General features: G+C 35.0%; 1 pseudogene; it reads right to left on the reverse strand.

The window, feature by feature from the left end:
• Positions 1–4,229: 4,229 nt before the first annotated feature.
• Positions 4,230–10,320, reverse strand: LOC120176359 (annotated as a pseudogene).
• Between the last annotated feature and the right edge of the window lie 594 nt (positions 10,321–10,914).

A 10,914-nucleotide genomic window follows, 5' to 3' on the forward strand; every position in this document is an offset into this window, starting at 1 on the left:
CGCAAACTTTTTGCGGTCATCAAAGGCAGACGACAACTTAGTCAAAGTAGCTTTCCATATATACGAACCTCACGGAAACAGATTCCATGCATTTAGGTCCTCTACCAATAATATTAGCTCCTGAGGAATAGGTTGTTTGGCCTCTCTGCCTAAAAAGCCGGCATACAAAAGTAGTAGAAGGCATACTCGGACAACATCGACGTCATTCATCCGAGTAAACCATCTTTTTTATTAAACAATTTCTTTAGGTCGTCGACGTGTAAGTTCGGCTTCTCTATTGACTCATCAGGAAAAACTCTGGATAACCATGATGGCGGGTGATATGACGAGTGTACCGGCCTACATCATCGTGTCTGAATCGTAGACCAGTGATTAAGCAGAACTCCTTCCGCCCAAAACAAGTATACGCCGGTGGAAAATGAAACCATATCTCTTCCTCACCACGTTGTATACTGTCGGGTAGATCGCTAGTCATGGTCTGAAGCCACAAATGGGTCAAATTAGCATCTCCACCCGGATGCTGTACTCTCAGCCATGGCTCGAAGCAGGTTTCCTCAAACAATTTTCTTTGTGCAGGTGAAAGCTTCGAAGCAATTGTAGTGGCTAGGCTAACTTTATTCCTTAATGTCAATGAAGCCGAAAAAAATTTCTACAAAAACAATAAACATACCAAGTTAGATATACCAAAAACTACACTGTGAAGATATACCAAAAACAATAAACATAAATAGTAGTTTATTCTTGAAACTAAAATTTGCAACACTGTTTTATCTTTTGGTTGAAATGAAAATCGCAACGAGAGAATGAAAATCGCAACGCGGAAATAACTATCGCAACGAGAGAATCGCAACGCGAAATGAAAATCGCAACGAGAGAATCACAACGCGAAATGAAAATCGCAATGCGATTTTGGTTTCGCGTTGCGATTATCTCGTTGCGATTTTCATTTCGCGTTGCGATTCTCTCGTTGCGACTTTCATTTCGCGTTGCGATTTTCATTCTCGAAACTATTCTTCTTCTGCATTACTTCAACCAAAAGATAAAACAAAGACAAATACTAACTTCACAGGGTTAAAGACTAAACAGTTTAGCAGTATTGGCAGCAATCGAATGAATTTAATAAGAAATCTAAGTGAAATGGTTAATCTATTATTGAAATTACCAGTAAACTTATCATCAATATATGAAAAACCTAAAATAATGCAAAAATTTCAAAATAAAAATAATTAAAAAACTAACCCTCGGAGGTTGATTTTCCATTTCTGAATGATTGTGAGGGATTTCTGACCGTGAATGGTTGTGAGGGATTTCGCCGGCGATGGGGACGGAAATCTTCGGAGATGGGGATTTTAGGTTTGAGGTTATGAGGTTATGAGTTACGATTTTAGGTTTGAGGTTATGAGATGGAGATGGACTGAGTGTTGTGATTTTAGGTTTGAGGTTATGAGTTGCGATTACTGTGGACGGTTCAGTTTCCGATATATTAAGAAATTCGTGTTTGGAATTTGAAAAAAAAATACGCGTTAATACGAATGGCGCTATGTAAATCGCATTGCGATAGTCAGATTCGCATTGCGATTTACGTATTCGCATTGCGATTTACGTATTCGCATTGCGAATTATGAAAATCGCAATGCGAATACGTAAATCGCAATGCGAATTAGGAAAATCGCAACGCGAATTTGGGAAATCGCAATGCGATAGTCAGAATCGTGTTGCGAATCTGGAAATTGATTTGCGATACCGGAGATCGCGTTGCGAATTATCGATTGCATTGCGATTTAGTTGGTCATTTTGGCAAATCCAAAAAAAATTAGTTAAAATCGTATATTATAAGGCATTTTTGGTCACTGAGGTTATTTTCTCTTAAAATTTTACAAAATGGGGTTTTCACTTACCTAACATGTTGGTGGGGTTAACATATATTTAAAAGTTGCTCTGTCTTATTAATGCCGAATATGATTCGTCCAGACGTGGATTCAGAGATGACCTCCTTCTCCTTTATTTCTTAAAAAAAATTATTTTCGATCATAGTTTTTATTATAATTTTAAGTCACTGATTTAGCTCAACATTTCGACCACATTGGCGCATGCAAACCTCAATTACTACAAACGTTTCCTTGCATTGCCAAGCACGAGTTATTCATTTCCTTTTCCTTTGGCGGGGAAAGTAATTTCTTCCTACCCGTAGGATGAAAATAACAGCCATTGTAAGAAAATCTATGCATTCGGACCCTCTAAACAACTCTCCCATACATTTTAATTACTGGAGTATTACTTATACTAATGTTTACTTATTTAGATTGGGAATGTACCGGCAACTACGCTTTGAATTTATTCAAACCCGTAGCTAAACGGAATAACCCATTCATTCCAACTCTAGGAAAATTCAGATTATGTTCAGCAATATTCAAACTTATAAAACAATATTCAAAGTTTGGTCTTATAAACTATGTTGAAGTTTATTTCTTTCCAAATTTTTTTAATCAAGATCTCACTTTCAAAATGAATAAAATATGAAAAACTTTGTACCACAAGTTTTGTTCATCATTAAAAATATGAATCCCAAGTTTGAAGATTTAGTCTTAAAAATATATATATTCCAACTTGTTTAGAAACCATTCCTGAAAGCGTGCATTTGAAAATATTTAGCAAGGCCGACTAAGATGGACGGTTGAAATCAAATGAGGTTGTTGGTAATGCTCAATCCCACATAGTGTTGGAAACACTATTGGGAATGGTATTTAAGGTTTGACATTCCACTTCCTTGTTGAGTGTTAGAGAACAAGGGAGGCTCTCGTGCACCGCCGCCGCCGTCCGTCTCGGCACGGCTCGGCTCGGCTCGTGGTTGTGGTCGTCGTGGTGTCTTCGACACGTCCGCGCGGATATTATCTTTTTAGAGAAAATTCTTGAGGAATTTGTTCTTCTTAATTACTGTTTATATTTTCAGTCAGTGCTAACGGTGTAGTTTTGCAGTTCATATATCCAACAGAAGTTGGGATCTTTGATAATTGTAGTGTTGGTTCCAATGGAAATTATGAAATAATCTTCTCTTATCCGCTTTTCAACATCAAACAGCCATCACAGTGTAGACTGCCGATAATAAGAGTCACAAAGATGCTGCATGTTATTTGATCAATTTTTTTAGTTTTGGGTCCTAAAACGACAGCCATCAATTTCATGCTTATACATCATCTTCTTTTGACTTAATTAAATAGGTTAAAACTTAATCATCTTAATCTTATCACTTTATCAAGTGGCTCCTCCTCCCGCGTAACACTGTTTTAGGATAGTCTAATATGTCTTTACTTGAAAATTATTAGATGTGACATCTACAATCGTCCGTGAGCGGAACTATGAAGGAATCGGTAGAAATTGTGGCCCTCTCTTCAAGAAAAATTTTAGAATATATATATTTGATCCTAGTAAGTTTAAATTTTGTAAATGATCCCATAAATAGGGATGAATTCTGTGACGTGTAATGTTTTTTATCCACGCACATTGTCCATTAACTGTAGGTAGTCTGAGTTTGCCTTAAAAATGGAACTTTTTAAATATCAAACTTATTAAATCTACGACAGTCAAGAGTGTTGGACAAACAGTCATATAAATCTAAAACTGTATCGCAAAATTGGATGAGTAATGAATACACGAAACAATACACTTCAGCTCTGTGACCATCCAATACGTCTAAGGTTGCAATTAAGATGATAGATAGATATTCATTCAGCAAGTCTTCTCCAATACCACTAGGACCATGTCGCAACTTTGTTCCCGCAAATTATAACATAGCCGACACCTCCGGATTCAACAGTTAACAACCACAAGGTTTCTAATTTATTGTCAAAAGTTATGAAGCTCGAATTAGCAACGCGTCAATATAAAATGGGTCATGTCATTTTCAGGACAGTTTTCTAGTCTTGGGTGAGGGAGATAGCTGCAATTACATTATAAACTGAAGGTTACATTTGCATCCTCTTCGTGGATCGTTATTAACCTTAAAACTTCTTCATAGTTAATAGAACAAGTACAAATGTACTACATATATATACACACACACAATTGCCAAAAGCTTTTACAAAACCAAAATTTCTCTCTTCATTTCTGATTGTGAAGAAAATTCACCTTAACAGAAACGTTACAATGCCATGTGCAATTTAAACTAAACTTGTTGCTTCTCTCGCCTGGGAAGGTATATACTAAACCAAACAATTGTCCAGGCAATTTTTAAACCCTTAATTAATTATAACATATTCTCAATATTTTGCCTCACGTTTTACAACATGGAATCTAGATAGTGATTACATCGCCTACAGTTAAACTCTAACAAGCTTCCATAAGTGCGATCAGCGACCCCGATGAAGAGAGCTTCTGTATCTAGGCTGAAGGATATTCCTGCTATCACCAAAAATATCAATTTCTTGGCAATCAACATACCCAGACTTCGTATCGAAAATATGAACGAAATCTGCAGGGTAGGTCATGGCCAGAAATCGACCTTCCGATGTGAACTTCACACCTCTTATTGCTCTCATCCTTCCCTTCAATACTGCAAGGGGCTTTGAGAGGTTTCTTATGTCCCACAGTCTGCAGTTAGTGTCCTGATTCCCAATTGCCAGAATCTGCCCATCAGAGTGTCATGCTGAAGCAAAAGAATAGTCCAAATGACCTTTTTAGGCTGCCGGTGACCTACATTACACAATAATTTAGACATGGAATCAATTAAAATCCAACCACCAGAATTATTTCAAGTCCCAGCAAGAGTGACGTACTTTGCCAGATTGAGCATCAACAATCAGGCACTCCACACTATCCCCGAGGACTGCAAGCAACTTTCCATCTGGACTTATAGAGGTATTCTAGAAAGAGCAGACAGCCATATAGGGAATACATAACAACGATGACCTAAGGAAAACAAAGCCAGGCTTCTGAAGGCTGGCGCTTACATTTACAGACCAGTCGAATGAGTAGAGTTAACGCTTACAAAAGATTCGGCATCAAAAATTTTGATTTGGGCGTTAATGTTTGCAGCCATAACTCTCATTGCACCACTGAGAATATAGAAGTTTTCAGCTCATTTCCTTCCAAAAAAGTATCATAAAAACTATTCAAGATACCTAAGAGAATCAATAATTCTCACCTAAGATTATGGTACACATCCACGACATTGGGAATTGCATTTTCATCAGTAGTTAATTTTGTGCAAAATGCCACCCCCGGTTGGTTTAAGTACTGATCAAACAGAAGAGTCAAATGAAAAACATGAAGCACATAGCAAATAGAATATCAAATCAGTAGACCCAGTCCAACCAAATCATACAGTGCAAATAAGTTCCCCTGAAAACCACCAGCCACCAAGAAATTCTCTTTAACTGTCATAGTGCTAACCTGCACTCCAGAGAGTTGCTGAGATAATAATCCAGGATGTTTTTACAAACATATCAACAGAAATATTTTTAACTAACAGGCCCTTTGAACAAAGTTATCAGCCGAATTCGAATTTAATCATGGTCATCCTCACTAACCAGACAGGGAACAATTGGCTTAGCCACATTCAGTTCTTCGCCTCTGCGAAGCAAGGGTGACCACTGCATTACTGAGTAATTTTCCATGAGGTATACATCGTGCTTTGATGTGGCCCATAATAGATTTCTAAGCTGCACAAGGGGAAAGATTGAAAATAGTTAGGCATAAAATATATGTTGGGTCACAATAAGTTTACTATTCCCATAAACCCATAAATGCACTCTATCGGAGTCAAGTTTATTTGAATCCCTGGTTGACCTTACATGTCACAATTCATGCCTAACTCCTCTCTCAAAATGCCATCATGGAAATAAGAAACGAAGATTGGAGAAAAGAAAATCAAAGTTAGTGGCAATACAAGAAAACACATCACATAAAACAAAAATGAAAAGACAGAGAAAATTAGATGAATATAAAAGGTTACGATTATCATACAGTTCACCCTGTTGACACAAAGAACTATTGACTTTCTTACGCAAATCAAGAGACTAACATGGAAGGATTACCCTGCGGCTAACAATGGTAAAATAGTCTGGAAAATTGTCAAGACTCGCACTATGTACCTTAAAGATATCTCTCAAGGAAAGAGCACACAAATGTGAATATACCATGAGTGCACTTGGATAACGTGCAGAAACAAAGAACATAAATGCATATAAAAGGGAAAACAATTCACATAAATTCACTAACGCATGAAAACTTCGACACAGAGTACAAGAACTTGGAAAGATTTATAAACCCGACTCTTTGCTATGCACATAATACTACCTAGCATCTATTAAAGAACCTAAACGAGGTCATTTAAATGCACTATCACTCCAGACCTCTGCTAGAAAGGAAAAACATAAGCCAAAAATAAAAAACTATGCAAGCAGCGTCGACAATGCATAGATCTATACAGCTTCACTAAACACATCTTCCTCAATTGAGGTTCAGAAGCCGAGGGGTGAAGATAAAATATACAACTCATTCACAGCCAGGAAATTGAAATTTCAAATTCGGCACACGACTTCCCTAAACCTTGATTACTGGATGAATATGCAAAAATAAATCAGAGAAGACTCAACATGACATGAAGATCATCCAAAAGAATAATATTGGACGAAAAATCAAGTAACACAAACTGGATACTCATGTAAATGATATAACACTGAATCAAGTATATGGAATTGAATCACAAATTCAGGTTGGTCCTTCAGAAGCAACAACAAAGTAACACAGTTTTGTTAACTGTGAACGCATCTAATGATTTAAAGACAATCCAGCAAGTTGAAATGCGAATTAAGTACTAATTTCCCTTCAGGCATGGGACATATCACTATACTCAAATTAAAGGAATCACTACAAAGGCCTCTTTATAGCGCCAACTACTTAGAAAATACTCCCAACCTACTATAAAGGCTGGAATAAGAGAGAAATAGAATTCCTAAATGCCACAGGCTAAATCCATATAATTCACATGCAACATAAAACGTTTTCCCAATCCACAAAATTACACTAACAATAAAAAATAAAACATAACTACTGCAAAGAGAAGATCATAATCTCAAGATATGCCAATGCCTTTAAATTGAAGAAAAGCGAAAAGCATCAAGACCTAGATTCTTAAAAGGATTAATTATAAAATAAGTGCCCAAACTATACCGTTTTTCTTAAATAGGTGCCCAAACTTTTTTCTATTCCTCCAGGTGCCTAACGTTACAATCGTTACCATTTTAGGTGTCCAAGCCGTACAGACGTTAAATTTCTCTGTTAAGCGACATGTGTCAAGTTCATGTGATTTTAAAAAAAATTATTTAAAATAAAAAAACTTAAAATTATATTTTTTTTAATAGAAACCCCAAAATTTTCAAAAATCTTTAAAAAATCTCAAACTTTGAAAATCCTAAATATAATCCCTATACTCACGCCACCACTGCCCTTCGCCGTCGACTGAACCTACCCCCAATCACACCTCCACCGGATGACCACCCACGCGACGAACAACCACCGAATTGCTATTTAAAGGGAGAACAACGGTGACAACGGGGTTTTTGGCGATTTAAAGAGTTTTGGTGTTGGGTGATTTAAAGGGTTTTGGTGTTTAGCGAACAACGATGATAGCTGGGGCGGTGACAATGGGTGGATGATTGGTCGGCAACGGTGGCAATAGTGGTGGTGATTGGCGATAGTAAGGAGAAATAAGGGTTAGGGTTAAGGATTTGGGAATGATTTTAGCGATTTGAGTTTTTAGTAATTTGGAGAAATTAGATATTTTTTATAAATATAATAATATTTTTATTTTTTTAATTTAAACAAAATTTTCAAAATTTTATACAAGCAACATGAGTCCTTTAACGATAGAATTTAACGGCCGTTACGGTCTGAGCACCTAAAGTGGTAACGTTTGTAACATTAGCCACCTAGATGAATAATAAAAAATTAGACACCTATTTAGTAAAAACAATATAGTTTGAACAGTTATTTTCTAATGAAGCCATCTTAAAAAGTATGATGTATCTCAGTATCAGACTTGTCACATTGTTCAAATAAGAATACACAAATGTAAAACCTATGGTAATTTCTATACCCATGGTTCATCCAGTGTCAAAAAAGACTGCATTTCAGAGGTAGTTTCATGAGCTTCACAGTTAGTGTATACTGAAGCAGTAGCATGCGCAAGTATTATGCAGGAGCAGGCAGCGACAGCGTTGTTGAACCATTCATAGTTTATGAATCAGTGCATGTATGTGAAAAACTAGAAATGTAAAGATCTAAAACTATAAATAGTTAATCAAATTACAAGAAAAAACAGTCATACCACAGCTATGAAGCATCAATGTCAGTGATTAGGATGGTACCTCTGCAAACATTGCTTTTAATTTTTTTACATTTTGTGTAACTGTTAACATGCGCAAGTATAAAGTAAAGCATCCTTCACAAACCTGCAAAAGAGGATTTCCGTGAATAACAACCCCATCTTGATGGCTCGGATGGGTACATAAAAGTACTTGAAACTAATAAAAGAAAAAGAATAGTTGCAAAAAATTAAGTCAAATTGAAATCAAAATACAACACTTATCCTAACCTTATCACTGAAATTAGTTGGCTGCTGCGAAGTTAACTATAAGTGATCTAAGTTGCACTTAAAACAATATATATACGATCACCCTGAAGCCTAAGGTCTCAGGATGCAGATGGAATAAAGTGTATTAATATGCAACAGGACCTGCAAAGCTATGAGACTAGTCATATGCAGAGAATCGAAGTTCAAACCAATCACAAAGGATAACTACATGAATCACCGTAACCAAACAGTGACGGATCTAGAAATATTTTTGAGGGTAGACACATAGGCCTAACTAAAATTTCAGGGTGAACACCATCAATAAAATAGGTCATCATCGAAGAAAATTCAAATTTCAGAGTGGGCACCATCGATAAAATAAGTGACTAACCGAATAAAATTCGAATTTTAGTATGGGCCCTTATTGTATCCGCCACTGTAACCAAAGATGCGATGATGGAGAAATATGTGGAACAAAGATGGCGGCAAACAGCTCTTAATCAACCCATTATTGCAAAAATACTCTCAGGACATAACATCTCTAATAAACTGCAGACACCTCTAAATCCCTATAAAGGGAGGAAATAGTTGTGTCCAAAAGGAACTAAAATTGAACATGTGCATCAAAAACATTGCGGACTCAGTGACATTTTAAAGACCAAATTCTGCTTGAACACTTCTCATAAAGACAAGGAATGGAAATGGCAACACAAGGAAATGCAATGCATTAACCTTAAAATGGGAATATGATCAAATTATCTACCTGAAAGTGAACAATGGTCGATTTTACGAGCCTTGTGTTAAACTTAAAGTCATAAAGGTCTTTCCTTTCTCTACTTGCAAGCGCTCCTGTCAACAAAATATGTACCCCAATTTTTTTGGAAACCCTTTGACACAGCCGCAGATAATTGAACAGCTTTCTCGATCATATGCAATGTCTAAATTATAAATGGTGTATAAGAAAACTCTTTAGATTTAGAAAGAAAAAGAGAAACAGACCTTTTCCATCTCCTCACGAGAACCGGAGAGGTTCTCATAGTTCCTGTACTCTCTCACTCTCGTCTCGCGGTATTTATCTCTAGTGAAGTTAAGCCTCTCTCAAGGAATTCCTTGTATATCTTTTCCATTTCTAGCTTCCTCGGATGATGTATCAGTTTTCGTCTTACTCTGTTCTCCAAATAACCACAAAATATATATTTTTAAGAAAATTGAATTACAAATTCTAGAATCTAAATAGTAGGAATCAGACGTAATCGGGAAAGCTTCGTAAAAAAAATCTTACTAATTCAAAATCGTCTTCAAAGTCGGAGTCAAGGGAATCAAATTTAGCAGTGTATCTCCGAGGCTCAGGTTCGACGAAGGTACCGTCGTTATCGAAATAATTGACTTCATGGTAGTCATTGACAACGTATTGAAGATCGTCGTTTTGAAATTGTTCCACTATGCTACAGTTAAGAAACAAATTAAACAAGATTTTGATTAAAAAATACACAGCCTTCGACTCCTGTATTGTTCGCTATCATCAAAACAGAAAAGAAAAAATGAGGCAAAAGTTTGGAAACTCTTGTTTGTAGAAATTTCAAAATATTTATTTTAAAATTTTGATGGTACTTTGAATTATTTTGATAAAAATTTTGAATAAATTTAATTTAATATAAAACTATTTTTTTTCTTATTTGTTATATCAAAATATTAGTTCTACGGTATTTAATATGTATTTAACTTACATGATAAGTTTTCCACCACATTAGTAATATAACTATGTATTTAATTATTAACTAATTATTAACATGTATTTAATTATTAAATATTAATTTTACTTTTTTATTAAAAAAATAAAGTATATGAATAATTTATATTTTAATTAATTTTTATTGGATTATAAAGTTAAAATGTGTAATTAGAAGTCGAATTTAATCTTGTACAAATCTTAAATTTACTTTTAAATCTTGTATAAACTAGTGTTTAATTACTCAAACATTGGCCTATTACAAAATATAAAACCAAAACATATGTAATTATTAGTTAATAATTAAATACATGTTATATATATTTAAAAATGTAGTTAAAATAAGATTTAAAATAAAAATAAATTTAACTTGTTAATATTTTAAATTAAATTTAATATTTTTAATTAGATAATAATATTTATATTGAATTATAAGAGTAAGTTTTTTTTAATATTTCGTAACAGGCTGAGGTTCGACTTTTTTACTGTTACTTTCGTTTTCCTTTTTTTTCTTGGGTTCTTGATAATATAAGTTAAATATTAAATATTGCCAAAAAATGATGTTGGTGCAGTGGTAGTGTTAATTCTCAACTCCTTTAAACCAAGGTTCAAA

Source organism: Hibiscus syriacus, unplaced genomic scaffold (genome assembly GCF_006381635.1).
Source record: "Hibiscus syriacus cultivar Baekdansim isolate YM2019G1 unplaced genomic scaffold, ASM638163v2 tig00112236_pilon, whole genome shotgun sequence".
NCBI lineage: Eukaryota > Viridiplantae > Streptophyta > Magnoliopsida > Malvales > Malvaceae > Hibiscus > Hibiscus syriacus.